Genomic DNA, 14,940 nt, shown 5'->3' with positions numbered 1-14,940 from the left:
GGGGGGTGTGGTTGGGGGCGTGGTTAAGAGGGGAGGAGTATATTTACAGCTAGAATTCACCAAGTCAAGTATTTCATATATATATATAAGAAATATTTGACTTTCAGTGAATTCTAGCTATATATATATATATATATATATATATATATATATATATATATATATATATATATATATATATATATATATTTATTTATTTTATTATATATACATATAAATAAGAAAAATATTTGAATTTCAGTGTTCATTTATTTACACATATACACACACATAACACTCATCTACTCATTGTTGAGTTAAGGGTTGAATTGTCCATCCTTGTTCTATTCTCTGTCACTATTTTTCTAACCATGCTGAACACACTCTCTGATGATGCATTCAGCTTCGTCTCCTTGTTGTGTGCGCAGTTGTGCACTGCACCCTCTAAAAGCCCGAGATGTTATTGTCACATATGCATGTACAGTAGATGGCAGTATTGTCCTGTTTAAGAGTGTCACAACATTGCTGTTTACGGCAGACGAACTGCTTTACGGACGTGAAAACAGGCTGTCGACACGTCACTCAGGTCCGCATGAATTTCGGGAGAAAATTTGTCCCGGGAGGTTTTCGGGAGAGGCGCTGAATTTCGGGAGTCTCCCGGAAAATCCGGGAGGGTTGGCAAGTATGGTATAAACACTGTTAGAAATATACCAAACCCCCCCCCCCCCCCCCCCCCCCCCCCTCCGTGCGTTGGTTGAGGGGGGCGGGGTTGGGGGGTCAGGGTTTGGTGGTAGCGGGGGGGGGGGGGGGGGGGGGGGGGGGTATAATGTAGCCAGGAAAAGTTAGGGCTGCATGGGATTCTGGGTATTTGTTCTGTTGTGTTTATGTTGTGTTACGGTGCGGATGTTCTCCCGAAATGTGTGTTTTTCATTCTTGTTTGGTGTGGATTCACAGTGTGGCGTATATTTGTAACAGTGTTTATACGGCCGCCCTCAGTGCAACCTGTATCGCTTATGATCAAGTATGCGTTGCATTCACTTGTGCGTGCGTGCAAAAGCCGCACATATCATGCGACTGGGCCAGCACTCTTTGGACTGGGTGAAAAGCTGACGTGACGATTTTCGGGAGGGGCACTGTATTTTGGGAGCATTAGCGGTGAATGCGGTGTTACCGCGGCACCGCCGCTGTATATAATCGGCGGGCCAGCTCTAGTGTTAATTTGCTATCGCCTCAAGGGCCAAGTGAAATTACACGGCAGGCCAATTTTGGCCCGCGGGCCAGAGTTTGACACCCATGCTCTAAGTGTACACTGCAAAAACTGAAATGTAAGTAAGATGAAATATGTCAAATAAGGGTGATATTTGCTTATTTTCTGTCTGATAAGATAATTCTTCTCACTAAGCAGATTTTATGTTAGAGTGTTTTACTTGTTTTAAGGGTTTTGGTCCTAAATGATCTCAGTAAGATATTACAGCTTGTTGCTGAGATGTTATGACCTATATTGAGTAAAACATGCTTGAAACTAAAATATCAACTGTTGCAAAGCCGTGTCTGCTGTTCATAACTTTTATGGACATAATTTCTAGGCGCAGTCAAGGCGTTGAGGGGATCCGGTTTGGTGGCTGCAGGATTAGGTCTCTGCTTTTTGCAGATGATGTGGTCCTGATGGCTTCATCTGGCCAGGATCTTCAGCTCTCACTGGATCGGTTCGCAGCCGAGTGTGAAGCGACTGGGATGAGAATCAGCACCTCCAAGTCCGAGTCCATGGTTCTCGCCCGGAAAAGGGTGGAGTGCCATCTCCGGGTTGGGGAGGAGATCTTGCACCAAGTGGAGGAGTTCAAGTACCTCAGAGTCTTGTTCACGATTGAGGGAAGAGTGGATCGTGAGATCGACAGGCGGATCGGTGCGGCGTCTTCAGTAATGCGGACGCTGTATCGATCGGTTGTGGTGAAGAAGGAGCTGAGCCGGAAGGCAAGGCTCTCAATTTACCGGTCGATCTACGTTCCCATCCTCACCTATGGTCATGAGCTTTGGGTTATGACCGAAAGGATAAGATCACGGGTACAAGCGGCCCAAATGAGTTTCCTCCGCCGGGTGGTGGGTCTCTCCCTTAGAGATAGGGTGAGAAGCTCTGCCATCCGGGGGGAGCTCAAAGTAAAGCCGCTGCTCCTCCACATCGAGAGGAGCCAGATGAGGTGGTTCGGGCATCTGGTCAGGATGCCACCCAAACGCCTCCCTAGGGAGGTGTTTAGGGCACGTCCGACCGGTAGGAGGCCACGGGGAAGACCCAGGACACGTTGGGAAGACTATGTCTCCCGGCTGGCCTGGGAACGCCTCGGGATCCCCCGGGAGGAGCTGGATGAAGTGGCTGGGGAGAGGGAAGTCTGGGCTTCCCTGCTTAGGCTGCTGCCCCCGCGACCCGACCTCGGATAAGCGGAAGAAGATGGATGGATGGATGAAGCTGTGTCATCAACATTCACAAGTATAAAACTGCTTTTTTTAAGTAATAATTTCTTACTTCAAGCATGAAAAAAAAATCATGATGCCGAGCGCATGTCAAGATAAGGGCACTAGCATTTACTTCATTTAACAATATTTTTCAACCTATTGAGCAAAAAGGTCTCTTTTTTTTTTTTCTACCAAGAAAAGGGCACTTGTTATTAGTGAGAATATACTTATTTTAAAGGTATTTTTGGGTTCATTGAGGTTAGCTAATTTGACTTGTTTTGGAAAGTCTTGACAAGCCGAATGTTCTTGTTCTATTGGCAGATAATTTTGCTTACTTCAAATAAAATACCCCTAATTTTTATTTTTTTTTCTTGTTTTTGAACACTGACTTTTTGCAGTGCACTTCAGAAGCACAACATCCACCTGTTGTTCCAATCACTCAAAATCAAATCCATGTCAACAATCACGAGTATTTGTACCGTTTATGGCAGTGTTTTTCAACTAGTGTACCATGAGATACAGTCTGGTGTGCTGTGGGAGATTATCTAAATTCGCCTAATTGGGTTAAAAATATTTTTTGCAAACCAGTAATTATAGTCTGCAAATGATGTGTTGTTGTTGAGTGTCGGTGCTGTCTAGAGATCGGCAGAGTAACTGTGTAATACTCTTCCATATCAGTAGGTGGCAGCCGGTAGCTAATTCCTTTGTAGATGTCGGGAACATAGTTTGTTGTGATCACGATATGCAGACGACGGTATGCAGGTAAAAAGGTATCTAATGCTTAAACCAAAAATAAACAAAAGGCAAGTGCCGCTAAGAAAAGGCATTGAAGCTTAGGGAAGGCTATGCGAAACTAAAAATGAACTGGCTGCAAAGTAAACAAAAACAGAATGCTGGACGACAGCAAAGACTTACAGCAGACGGCGTCCACAAAGTACATCCGTGCATGACATGGCAATCAACAACAAAATAGGAGCGCAAGACAAGAACTAAAACACTACACACATGAAAACAGCAAAAAAAACCTCAAAGGAAGACATGCAACTCTTACAGGAAAACACCAACAAAACAGGAAAGGGGCCACCAAAATAACAGCGCAAGACAAGAACTAAAGCACCGCACACAGGAAAACGCCAACAAAATCAAAATGAGGCACGACGACCTGGTGGAGTTTCATTTTTTTAACGTTTTTTTGCTGGTGGTGTGAAAAAAATGCGCCTTGCCTCAAAAAGGTTTGAAAAACACTGCCCTAGAGTATACCTTGACAACACTAGGCCAGTGTTTTTCAACCACTGTACCGCGGCACACTAGTGTGCAGTGAGATACAGTCTGGTGTGCCGTGGGAGATTATCTAATTTCACCTATTTGGGTTAAAAATATTTTTTGCAAACCAGTAATTATAGTCTGTTGTTGTTGAGTGTCTGTGCTGTCTAGAGCTCGGCAGAGTAACCGTGTAATACTCTTTCATATCAGTAGGTGGCAGCAGGTAGATAATTGCTTTGTAGATATCGGGAACAGCGGGGTGCAGGGTGCAGGTAAAAAGGTATCTAATGCTTAAACCAAAAATAAACAAAAGGTGAGTGCCCCTAAGAAAAGGCATCGCAGCTTAGGGAAGGCTATGCAGAACGAAACTAAAACTGAACTGGCTACAAAGTCAACAAAAACAGAATGCTGGACGACAGCAAAGACTTACTGTGGAGCAAAGACGGCGTCCACAATGTACATGACAATCAACAATGTCCCAACAAAGAAGGATAAAAACAACTGAAATATTCTTGACTGCTAAAACAAAGTAGATGCGGGAAATATCGCTCAAAGGAAGACATGAAACTGCTACTGGAAAATACCAAAAAAAGAGAAAAAGCCACCAAAATAGGAGCGCAAGACAAGAACTAAAACACTACACACAGGAAAACAGCAAAAAAGTCGAAATAAGTCAGGGTGTGATGTGACAGGTGGTGACAGTACACCTACTTTGAGACAAGAGCTATTGTGATGCATGCTTGGTTATACTTTAAAGTCATATCCAACAATTGCGAGAACGACTTTTTACTGTCAATATCGGCTGCGGAGTTTCATTGTTTTATGTTTTCTGCTGGTGGTGTGCCTCCGGATTTTTTCAATGAAAAAAATGTGCCTTGTCTCAGAAAAGGTTGAAAAACGCTGTTTTATGGTATATTTTTTTCAAAAATAACGGCCTCCATTCTATCGTATTTTTCGGAGTATAAGTCGCACCAGACCGAAAATGCATAATAAAGAAGGAAAAAAACATATATAAGTCACACTGGAGCATAAGTCGCATTTTTTGGGGAAATTTATTTGACCAGTAAGAAAAGTGACCAGTAGATGGCAGTCAAACATAAGAGATAAGTGTAGGCTGCACTATGATGGCGATATGACTCAAGTAAACAACACCAACATGTTATATGTTCCATTGAAAACATAGAACATTAAACACGTCGCTCAAAAATCTATCAACATGTTTTAGTACGACTTTGGTAAGCTATGAAGCCGCACCGCTTGATGGATTGTACTGTGCTTCAACATAGGAGTACCATATTTTTCGGAGTATAAGTCGCACTGGAGTATAAGTCGCATTTTTTGGGGGAAATGTATTTGATAAAAGCCAACACCAAGAATAGACATTTGAAAGGCAATTTAAAATAAATAAAGAATAGTGAACAACAGGCTGAATAAGTGTACGTTATATGAGGCATAAATAACCAACTGGTATGTTAACGTAACATATTATGGTAAGAGTCATTCAAATAACTATAACATATAGAACATGCTATACGTTTACCAAACAATCTAATAGCTAAATCCCATGAAATCTTATACTTCTAGTCTCTTACGTGAATGAGATAAATAATATTATTTGATATTTTACGCTAATGTGTTAATAATTTCACACATAAGTCGCTCCTGAGTTTAAGTCGCACCCCCGGCCAAACTATGAAAAAAACTGTGACTTATAGTCCGAAAAATACGGTAATAGATAATAACAATAAATAAATGCCACACCTTTTCGCTCCCAACAGGAAAAAAAAAAACAGGTGAGGTTACTTGCCTGTAAGTAACTTCACTGTCATTGATGCCATTATGCGTTATTGTAAATGTCATGACCACAACACACCACCTGCAAAACTCACGTCATCTACAGTCCTGGTCAAAAAGTTTACATTGTAAAGAACATAATGTCATGGCTGTCTTGAGTTTCCAATCATTTCTACAACTCTTATTTGTTTGTGATAGAGTGATTGGAGCACATACTTGTTGGTCACAAAAAACATTCATGAAGTTTGCTTCTTTTATGAATTTATTATGGGTCTACTGAAAATGTGAGGGTCAAAAGTATACATACAGCAATGTTAATATCTGCTTACATGTCCCTTGGCAAGTTTCACTGCAATAAGGCACTTTTGGTAGCCATCCACAAGCTTCTGCTTGAATTTTTGACCACTCCTCTTGACAAAATTAGTGTAGTTCAGCTAAATGTGTTGGTTTTCTGACATGGACTTGTTTCTTCAGCATTGTCCACACGTTTAAGTCAGGACTTTGGGAAGGCCATTCTAAAACCTTCATTCTAGCCTGATTTAGCCATTCCTTTACCACTTTTGGCATGTGTTTGGGGTCATTGTCCTGTTGGAACACCCAACTGTGCCCAAGACCCAACCTCCGGGCTGATGATTTTAGCTTGTCCTGAAACCTCCTTTTTCATTGTTCCATTTAAAGCACCAGTTCCATTGGCAGCAAAACAGGCCCAGAGCATAATACTACCACCACCATGCTTGCCAACCTTGAGACCTCCGATTTCGGGAGGTGGGGGGCGTGGTTGGGGGCGTGGTTAAGAGGGGAGGAGTATATTTACAGCTAGGATTCACCAAGTCAAGTATTTCTTATATATATATATATATATATATATATATATATATATATATATATATATATATATATATATATAAGAAATACTAAGTCAAGTATTTCATATATATATATATATATATATATATATATATATATATACACACACACACACACAGGTAAAAGCCAGTAAATTAGAATATTTTGAAAAACTTGATTTATTTCAGTAATTGCATTCAAAAGGTGTAACTTGTACATTATATTTATTCATTGCACACAGACTGATGCATTCAAATGTTTATTTCATTTAATTTTGATGATTTGAAGTGGCAACAAATGAAAATCCAAAATTCCGTGTGTCACAAAATTAGAATATTACTTAAGGCTAATACAAAAAAGGGATTTTTAGAAATGTTGGCCAACTGAAAAGTATGAAAATGAAAAATATGAGCATGTACAATACTCAATACTTGGTTGGAGCTCCTTTTGCCTCAATTACTGCGTTAATGCGGCGTGGCATGGAGTCGATGAGTTTCTGGCACTGCTCAGGTGTTATGAGAGCCCAGGTCCGTAAACCAGGCACAGGTAGATTTTGCGCTGTGTGCAGGCGCCAAGTCCTGTTGGAACTTGAAATCTCCATCTCCATAGAGCAGGTCAGCAGCAGGAAGCATGAAGTGCTCTAAAACTTGCTGGTAGACGGCTGCGTTGACCCTGAGATCCATGGCACCCCAAACCATCACTGATGGTGGAAACCTTACACTAGACTTCAGGCAACGTGGATCCTGTGCCTCTCCTGTCTTCCTCCAGACTCTGGGACCTCGATTTCCAAAGGAAATGCAAAATTTGCATGGTTGGGTGATGGTTTGGGGTGCCATGTCATCTGCTGGTGTCGGTCCACTCTGTTTCCTGAGATCCAGGGTCAACGCGGCCGTCTACCAGCAAGTTTTAGAGCACTTCATGCTTCCTGCTGCTGACCTGCTCTATGGAGATGGCGATTTCAAGTTCCAACAGGACTTGGCGCCTGCACACAGCGCAAAATCTACCCGTGCCTGGTTTACGGACTATGGTATTTCTGTTCTAAATTGGCCCGCCAACTCCCCTGACCTTAGCCCCATAGAAAATCTGTGGGGTATTGTGAAAAGGAAGATGCAGAATGCCAGACCCAAAAACGCAGAAGAGTTGAAGGCCACTATCAGAGCAACCTGGGCTCTCATAACACCTGAGCAGTGCCAGAAACTCATCGACTCCATGCCACGCCGCATTAACGCAGTAATTGAGGCAAAAGGAGCTCCAACCAAGTATTGAGTATTGTACATGCTCATATTTTTCATTTTCATACTTTTCAGTTGGCCAACATTTCTAAAAATCCCTTTTTTGTATTAGCCTTAAGTAATATTCTAATTTTGTGACACACGGAATTTTGGATTTTCATTTGTTGCCACTTCAAATCATCAAAATTAAATGAAATAAACATTTGAATGCATCAGTCTGTGTGCAATGAATAAATATAATGTACAAGTTACACCTTTTGAATGCAATTACTGAAATAAATCAAGTTTTTCAAAATATTCTAATTTACTGGCTTTTACCTGTATATAAATAAAAGAAATACTTGAATTTCAGTGTTCATTTATTTACACATATACACACATAACACTCATCTACTCATTGTTGAGTTAAGGGTTGAATTGTCCATCCTTGTTCTATTTGTCACTATTTTTCGAACCATGCTGAACGCCCTCACTGATGATGCATTGCTGTGTGGCACGCACAAAAGTGCTTTCATCAAATGCACTAGATGGCAGTATTGTCCTGTTTAAGAGTGTCACAACATTGCTGTTTACGGCAGACGAACTGCTTTATGGTAGACGAAATGCTGTTGTTGTGTGTTGTTACCGCGCTGGGAGGACGTTAATGAAACTGCCTAACAATAAACCCACATAAGAAACCAAGAACTCGCCCTCGATCATTCTACAGTTATAACGTGATTGGGCAGGTACGCTGTTTATATTGTGTGCCTGAATTTCGGGAGATTTTCAGGAGAAAATTTGTCCCGGGAGGTTTTCGGGAGAGGCGCTGAATTTCGGGAGTCTCCCGGAAAATCCGGGAGGGTTGGCAAGTATGACCACCACCATGCTTGACGGTAGGTGTGGTGTTCCTGGGATTAAAGGGGAACACCAGACCTATGTAAGCGTCAATATATACCTTGATGTTGCAGAAAAAAAGACCATATATTTTTTTAAACCGATTTCCGAACTCTAAATGGGTGAATTTTGGCGAATTAAACGCCTTTCTAATATTCGCTCTCGGAGCGATGACGTCACAACAGGACGTCACATCGGGAGCAATCCGCCATTTTCTCAAACACATTACAAACCCCGAGTCAAATCAGCTCTGTTATTTTCCGTTTTTTCGACTGTTTTCCGTACCTTGGAGACATCATGCCTCGTCGGTGTGTTGTCGGAGGGTGTAACAACACGAACAGGGACGGATTCAAATTGCACCAGTGGCCCAAAGATGCGAAAGTGGAAGGAAATTGGACGTTTGTTCCGCACACTTTACCGACGAAAGCTATGCTACGACAGAGATGGCAAGAATGTGTGAATATCCTGCGACACTCAAAGCAGATGCATTTCCAACGATAAAGTCAAAGCAATCTGCCGCCAGACCCCCAGGAAAAGAGAGCGGATGAGGGTATGTCTACAGAATATATGAATTGATGAAAACTGGGCTGTCTGCACTCTCAAAGTGCATGTTGTTGCCAAATGTATTTCATATGCTGTAAACCTAGTTCATAGTTGTTAGTTTCCTTTAATGCCAAACAAACACATACCAATCGTTGGTTAGAAGGCGATCGCCAAATTCGTCCTCGCTTTCTCCCGTGTCGACACGCTGGCTGTCGTGTCGTTTTCGTCGGTTTTGCTTGCATACGGTTCAAACCGATATGGCTCAATAGCTTCAGTTTCTTCTTCAATTTCGTTTTCGCTACCTGCCTCCACACTACAACCATCCGTTTCAATACATGCGTAATCTGTTGAATCGCTTAAGCCGCTGAAATCCGAGTCTGAATCCGAGCTAATGTCGCTATAGCTTGCTGTTCTATGCGCCATGTTTGTTTGTGTTGGCATCACTATGTGACGTCACAGGAAAATGGACGGGTGTATATAACGATGGTTAAAATCAGGCACTTTGAAGCTTTTTTTAGGGATATTGCGTGATGTGTAAAATTTTGAAAAAAACTTCGAAAAATAAAATAAGCCATTGGGAACTGATTTGTAATGGTTTTAATCCTTCTGAAATTGTGATAATGTTCCCCTTTAAAGGCCTCACCTTTTCTCCTCCAAACATATTGCTGGGTATTGTGGCCAAACAGCTAAATTTTTGTTTCATCTGACCACAGAACTTTCCTCCAGAAGGTCGTATCCATGTGACGGTATGTAAACTTTTGATCGCGACTGTATAAAGCAAAGTTTGAAGAGAAATTTGGATGCAGGAATGCATAAATATATTGGAGCAAAAGCTGCTATACATTTTAAGCATGTCCCCCCAAAAATGAAGTATGTAATTAATATGCTATTTAACCATATTCATGAATTTGTGATCATTTATACCTGGGGAAAAACAACTAACGCCCCCACTGGGGTCCGAAGCAGTGACGTGCAGTCACTAAAGGCAGGTGAGGCCCCGCCTCACCTGCCATCATGGAAAGAAAAAAAATGTAAAAAGAAAAAAAATTAATTAAATTGTTATATGTATGCAGTGATTATACTATAAATTATTTTCCATTTAACATCACCAGTTTTAGATTATTTTTATTCAAAATCGCTGAATTTTCACATTTCCCGTTCAAATACTGAGAAGAGACGGTGCGGTGAACAGCAGCCAGTTGAGGCACGTCACTCAGTGCCTCAACATGGATTGCGGACTCGGCTAACTGCTTGCCTGCTGTGCAGTGAGACTGTATTGCTATATGAATTATATTATACATTTCCATAGTTTAGTTAGCTGAGGTATATAATGTACAGTGTATTTTGTCAACAACTGTATGTGTGTAACATATTTCTTGTGCTGAGCGATCATAAAACGGCTGCAAAAGACGCACTGTGTGAGGCTCGCCTCCTGCACCCCCGCCGTAGAATTGTTATATCAACTAAAGCCCACACTTAAACTTTCCACGTGCAAGATTGAATCTATTTAAAAAAGTTATTTCATAAGAAGCCAAAAAGTGCAAAAACAGTAATATTGGTGTTGGAGGAGTTGTGAATGACTGCAGGGCCACAACATTAGGTACACCTGCAGACTGCAGGTGTATCTAATTCACAACTCCTCCAACACGAACATTATTGTTTTTGCACTTTTTGGCTTCTTATTAAATATCTTTTGTAACCTATTTTTATGGGCTTTCCTCTTTGTGATGTTAAGTTCCTGTTATGCACTGTTATACAGTATATGCCTTGAGCTCTTATTTTGAAGGCGCCAAGAGCGGAAGTGATGACATGTTGTAGTGGAGCGGAGGTTTTTGAAAGAAGGTAAATAAAGTGGTTCTCGTGTAAACTGGAGCCTCCGTGTTTGTTATTTTGTAGTTTCATAAAGTATAGGCGACATTTATAAACCCTCGGTTACACTTTTTTAAATAGATTCAATCTTGCACGTGGAAAGTTTAAGTGAGGGCTTTAGTTGTGGACTTCATTTATAAGTAAAGGTAAGACCATAATAACGTTTTTTTTAATTAAATGTGCTTTTTTGTGTGCTACAGTTTGTATGTGTAAAGTTAAAGTTAAGTTAAAGTAGCAATGATTGTCACACACACACTAGGTGTAATGAAATTTGTCCTCTGCATTTGACCCATCCCCTTGTTCACCCCCTGGGAGGTGAGGGGAGCAGTGGGCAGCAGCGGCGCCGCGCCCGGTAATCATTTTTGGTGATTTAACCCCCAATTCCAATCCTTGATGCTGAGTGCCAAGCAGGGAAGAATGCTGGTATGAGCTTTTAAACATAACCCGTTAACTGCTGCCAATCAAATGGTGAATAAGATACTCTTTAGGGTTCATATGTTTGTAAATCTGACTGTGATGAAGTCAGTGCCTCACCAGCCATCAACCTCACCGCACGTCACTGGTCCGAAGCATTATGAAAAAGTTGTATCGGGACACCTCCAATTTGCAGTCTTTATTAGAAAGATCAAATTAAATAAACAATTTCTTCCAACAATGGAACAATCATTTTACAGATGCACAAGCCTCATGGCAGCGATGCACATCCTTTGCACTGGATTGCTCGATTTTAATACTGTTGTTATATTGTGTTAATGACATTTAGTTGAATCCTGCAAATTTGACAGTGACAAGCAAATGCACTCAACGCAATGTGGAGCATTCTTGCCAGCGACTTAGGTCCCCACACAGTGCAAAGCCACTTCAAAGTCAGTAAAACGGCAAAACATGCTACACTACACACCGTACTTTAAGAAGATAGGCTAACTGCAAGCAATAGCTCTTCAATGTAAACAGAGGTGGGCGGATCGATACAAATATTGACAGTAACCATACTAAGTAGTATAGTATCAGGTCACTACAGCAGAAATTAGATCAAAAATGTTTTTCAACCACCAAAAGAATCTTGCGCCATTTTTCGTATTTTTACAAACTCAGGGAATAAGTCCCTTGAAACAGGAGGGCTTTAAGGGCAAAAAACAAATGATTTAAATCAGAGTGAATAGAAGACAAATGTTTTCAAAATTCAATTGTTAGGTACACCATCCTGTGTTTTTGTCCGGTTATGATTGTGATAAAAAATGTAATCATTGAATGATCTTGAAAATTTCAAGGAACAGTACAGGCATGACCAATACAGCCCTATGTAACTACTTGGAATTGGATCGGTACACATATTTGTAGTATTAACTAAAAGTAATGTAAAGTAGCCAAATAACAGATTATTTGTCACACTGGGCGCGCATCAGTCCGGCTGCAATCAATCGCCAGCAATCAGCGCACCTGTGGCTGATCAGGGGACCTGCCTTCATAAGCCTGCACAACCTGCTATACCGTGCCAGAACGTAGCTACCTGTCCTGTACAGTAAGCCAAACCAGTCTAGCTCTATGCATACTCTCTCTCTCTGCGCTTCTCCCCCCGTGTTGATTTGTCTCGTGTTCTCTTGTCGATCTAGCAGCAGCCGTTCCCGCGCTACGAGCTGTGCGTCTCGTCTCCCCGCGTTCCCCCTGATCGCCTCTTGGATCTCGGCCTCCCGCCTGGACACCGACCTTCGACGCCCCGCTATAGCCCCGACTTCCTGCCTGCTCACGGACCTCCGAGCTCTGCCTCGTCCCTTTTGATCTTCCGCCTCTCGCTCAACAGCTAAATCACCACACATAGTCTCACACACACACACTTTGGATTCATCACACTCTATTTCCCTTGTTTATGTATATTATGTTATTTATATATATATATATATATATATATATATATATATATATATATATATATATATATATAAATAAAACAGCTAAATACTACGCCCCCGTTGTCTGTGCCGTCTCCTCCTCCTGTACATGTAACCGTACTTGCCAACCCTCCCGAATTTTCCGGGAGACTCCCGAAATTCAGTGCCTCTCCCGAAAACCTCCCGGGACAAATATTCTCCCGAAAATCTCCCGATTTTCAGCCGTAGCTGGAGGCCACGCCCCCTCCAGCTCCAAGCGGACCTGGACAACAGGGTGACAAGAACTAAATCATCCAGACTAGAGATAAATTGTATTATGTTTATCTTACCTAAAAATATATATATATTTTTTTTCTTAAAAACTAAATACATTTTTACTGTATTTTGCTAAAAACATCAAAATTAATTGTATTTTTATTTGTATTTTTTCTGACTCCTTATCACATCCAGCCATAGAATTATACATTAAAATAAACATATTGAAAATAATTCATTTTAAATTATCATAATAATTCATTTAAAATGACCATATTTAATTATTAAAATAATTGCTTGTTTATCAACAACTTTAGCATTTTATTCATTACATTTTGAAGCTCTCAGAAGCCAAGTTATGTTATATTCCTTAAGATTTATTTATGCAAGTTTGAAGTATCAATTATCTAAACACAGTTTTGTTTGCATATTTTCAGGATGTATATATATACATATGTATATATATGTATGAAATACTTGACTTGGTGAATTCTAGCTGTCAATTTACTCCTGCCCTCTTAACCACCCCACGCCCCCCCCACCTCCCGAAATCGGAGGTCTCAAGGTCGGCAAGTATGCACGTAACATTATTACATTTTAAACCTTGGATACACAAGCTACTAATACCTACACTCTTCCACGATTGGGGTTGAAAATTACCCCAATTAAAATCTATGCGTCTTTACAATAAAGAGGGTTGTTGTTCTTCAAAATCTTCAAAGCGAAGAGTTGTAATATTGCCATATTCCAGGTATTCCTCATAAAACATGTTTGTGACATGAGGCCATTTGCATTTGTATTGATTTTTTCATTGATTTTAATAAATTTTTTGTATCATTCCCCCCACAAGTGGGGGCAAATGGAATCTTCTATGGGGAGGAATTTCTGCCTGCAGTTGACCAGGAACATGTCCCATACGTAGTAGAAAGCTGCCCTGTGGTCTGTTTTCGGTCGGTAGGCTCTGGTCCTCTTGACATCAAAGCGCAAGAAATGGCAAATATCTTCAAATCTTCAAATTGACATAGGGGCCTTGTACAATTGGTTATGCAGACTGGTACATCCCAGTTATTTTGCAAGAATGGTTAATCTAATGCAGTGTTTTTCAACCACTGTGCTGTGCTGGTGTGCCGTGGAAGATTATCTCATTTCACCTATTTGGGTTAAAAATATTTTTTGCAAACCAGTAATTATAATCCGCAAATGATGTGTTGTTGTTGAGTGTCGGTGCTGTCTAGAGCTCGGCAGAGTAACCGTGTAATACTCTTCCATATCACTAGGTGGCAGCAGGTAGCTAATTGCTTTGTAGATGTCGGAAACAGCGGGAGGCAGTGTGCAGGTAAAAAGGTGTCTAATGCTTAAACCAAAAATAAACAAAAGGCGAGTGCCCCTAAGAAAAGGCATTGAAGCTTAGGGAAGGCTATGCAGAACGAAACTAAAACTGAACAGGCTACAAAGTAAACAAAAACAGAATGCTGGACGACAGCAAAGACTTACTGTGGAGCGTAGATAGCGTTCACAAAGTACATTCCAACATGACAGACAATCAACAATGTCCCCACGAAGTAGGATAAAAACAACTGAAATATTCTTGATTGCTAAAACAAAGTAGATGCGGGAAATATCGCTCAAAGGAAGACATGAAACTGCTACAGGAAAATACCAAAAAAAGAGAAAAAGCCACTAAAATAGTAGCGCAAGACAAGAACTAAAACACTACACACATGAAAACAGCAAAAAACTTAGTCAGTGTGTGATGTGACAGGTGGTGACAGTACACCTACTTTGAGACAAGAGCTATAGTGATGCATGCTTGGTTATGGTTTAAAGTCATATCCAACAATTGCGACAACAACTTTTTACTGTCAACTGAGTTTAGTTTTTTAATGATTTCTGCTGGTGGTGTACCTCTGGATTTTTTCAACGCAAAACATGTGCCTTGGCTCAAAAAA

The sequence above is a fragment of the Nerophis lumbriciformis genome, linkage group LG17 (genome assembly GCF_033978685.3).
Source record: "Nerophis lumbriciformis linkage group LG17, RoL_Nlum_v2.1, whole genome shotgun sequence".
NCBI classification, from domain to species: Eukaryota; Metazoa; Chordata; class Actinopteri; order Syngnathiformes; family Syngnathidae; genus Nerophis; species Nerophis lumbriciformis.
This window is presented reverse-complemented; position numbering follows the sequence as displayed.